This window comes from Cyprinodon variegatus, unplaced genomic scaffold (genome assembly GCF_000732505.1).
Source record: "Cyprinodon variegatus isolate N-32 unplaced genomic scaffold, C_variegatus-1.0 Scaffold657, whole genome shotgun sequence".
NCBI lineage: Eukaryota > Metazoa > Chordata > Actinopteri > Cyprinodontiformes > Cyprinodontidae > Cyprinodon > Cyprinodon variegatus.
The window spans coordinates 80866-83582 of NW_015151110.1; the positions used below are offsets into that span (position 1 = coordinate 80866).

Here is a 2717-nt window from a genome sequence, read left to right on the forward strand (position 1 = left end):
ATATACAAATGAGGTAAAAGTTGACTGACCAGCACTTGACTGTCTCCTCCAGACACAACCATCTGTGTGTCCCAGTACACACCTTCCCTTTCCTCTCTAAAGGCCTGTAAAGAGCAGGGCAACCCGTAAAGGTTTGCATCTATACACAGGCAGTGAAGCTGCTGCGTGGCTTGGGGAAAAAAAAAAGGGGGAATTCAAAGAAAATATTCAAAGAAATATTTCAGCTCTTTGGTGATTTAAACGTGCAAAATGGGATTCCATTTAAGAGGCATGAAAACATCTAAACAAAATTACATACATATCTGTTCAAAATAAGGAAAAAAACAAGTAGAAAAGAAAGTATATGAAAAACTTATGTTTTGTTATATTTTATCACTTAACCCGTTTTTGTGTCTAGTTTTGTTTTAAATAAGTTTTATCAATTTACCTATCTATTTTTTAAATCGAAAAAACAACTGTCCATCGGTATAAACATACAAACTTCTCTTTCAGAGCCCAGAGTCAATCAGTTTGGGTTGGGGGGAGGGGGGGGGGTGTAATTGGGCGGAGATGGTTGGAGCAAATACAGCCTTGGCGCTGCGTAAACTCACAATCCGTCTCGGCTCCTCGGACCAGACGCAACGGGTCGCATTAATGCCAAGAAGGAAAAAAACAGATCTTGATTGTTTTTCTTCTCGTTTCCTTAATTCCATGATAAAAGTCCGTCCGATTGGCACGGATCAAAGAGGCTGTTTTTTCTTTTAATAATCTGCAGCGTGGATTACGCACGGCGTGGATGGTGGGATTTAAGAAAGTTCTCAAACTCTCAGGAGTACAGACAAATCAACTTTATAAAGACAGGAAATAAGATTTTATTGTTGATATATCTGGACTGTTTGATAGTTTTTAATTAGGTCAATGTTTTTACCTTTCAATTAAGATTTTTTTATGGAGTAGATTAAAGTAAGACTTTGACCGAACCCCGAAGATCAAACGTAGTTTTAGCTTTATGCCTTGGGGAATGGCAGCAGCCACTTCCAGTCCCTATTTGGCCAGCAGCAGGATTTTATCCGGTCCTATCCTGCACTCTGACCGGCGACTTGCTGGTATGCAACCGAGCAACACCTCCGGCGCATACAGGAGGGACCCGTCGGACAAGATGGTGCAGAGTGCAGACTTTATGCATGGAGCCATGGTGGCGAGCAACGGCGGGCACATGCTGAGCCATGCCCACCAGTGGGTGACATCGCTGCCTCATGCAGCGGCCGCTGCTGCGGCTGCAGCCGCGGCAGCTGCAGCAGTAGAGAATGCCTCTCCTTGGACCCCCAGCTCCCAGCCGCAGGAGGTAAAGCGGAACAGGGATGACCTGCATTCTGGCTCCGCTCTACACCACAGGTCCCCGCATCTGGGAGTCCATCAGACGCACGCTGGAACCTGGGGAGGCAGCTCCGCTGCGCACATCAGCGAGACGCAGCAGCAGCAGCAGCAGCAGCAGCAGCAATCTCTGGTTTATTCCCAGCAGTCAGGGTTTACAGTCAACGGGATGCTGAGCTCCCACTCTGGACAGAGCCTTGTTCACTCCGGGCTGCTGCGCGGAGACTCCCCTGAGCTGGATCACCACCATCGCCATCATCACCACCATCACACGCACCAGCACCACGCAGTGGGCCACGACCCACAGTCCGACGAGGACACGCCGACGTCGGACGACTTGGAGCATTTTGCAAAACAGTTCAAGCAACGACGGATCAAACTAGGCTTCACTCAGGCAGACGTGGGCTTAGCGTTGGGGACCCTGTACGGCAACGTGTTCTCCCAGACCACCATCTGCAGGTTCGAGGCTCTCCAGCTGAGCTTCAAGAACATGTGTAAACTGAAGCCCCTGCTCAACAAATGGCTCGAGGAGGCCGATTCCACCACAGGGAGCCCCACCAGCATCGACAAGATCGCCACGCAGGGGAGGAAGAGGAAGAAGCGCACGTCCATCGAGGTGAGCGTAAAAGGCGCGCTGGAGAGCCATTTCCTCAAGTGTCCAAAGCCGTCCGCGCAGGAGATCAACTCCCTCGCAGACACGCTGCAGCTGGAGAAGGAGGTGGTTCGGGTCTGGTTCTGCAACCGCAGGCAGAAAGAGAAACGCATGACGCCGCCTGGACTTCCGCGCACCCCAGAGGACGCGTATTCTCAGGTGGGGAGCACTGGTCCGGACACTCCGTCCCCTTCCTTAGACTGCAAGAGGATGTACAGCGATACGTGAAAACAACCAGGATCAACTGACACACAGAACTGAGGGCGAGGAGGAGAGAAAAATGGTTAAATGACTTACCAGAATTTCTGGAGATTTTTTATAACTTAAACCCATTCACAAACTTTGTGTTTTTGTATTTGTTTATGTCAAAAAGGAAAAAGTCCACCTTTGTGTTTGTTAGATATTTATCTGTAATAACATCTCTGGGACAAGAAAAAAAAAAAAAAAAAAACTTCTGCAGAAAAGCAAGTACGGAGCAGCAAGGACAAGGTTACAGAAAAATATTTTGTTTCTAAATTGTAAAAAATCTTTGTGTTCCTGCCAAATTTAATATGCACCATTATACCTGAAAACACATTTTCCAAACATATATAATAACACTTATTCATCAAATAGTTGTTCTTGTAAACCAGCAATAATGATTTAAACGTCTCCCATTCTTATTTTGTGTTGTATTTAAGTGAAATTAAGCTGTGACTAAATTACAAAGTGT

At 46.9% G+C, this 2717-nt stretch overlaps 1 pseudogene; it reads left to right on the forward strand.

Annotated features, from left to right (window-relative positions):
* Positions 1-598: 598 nt before the first annotated feature.
* LOC107096893 lies at positions 599-2468 on the forward strand (annotated as a pseudogene).
* Positions 2469-2717: the final 249 nt, after the last annotated feature.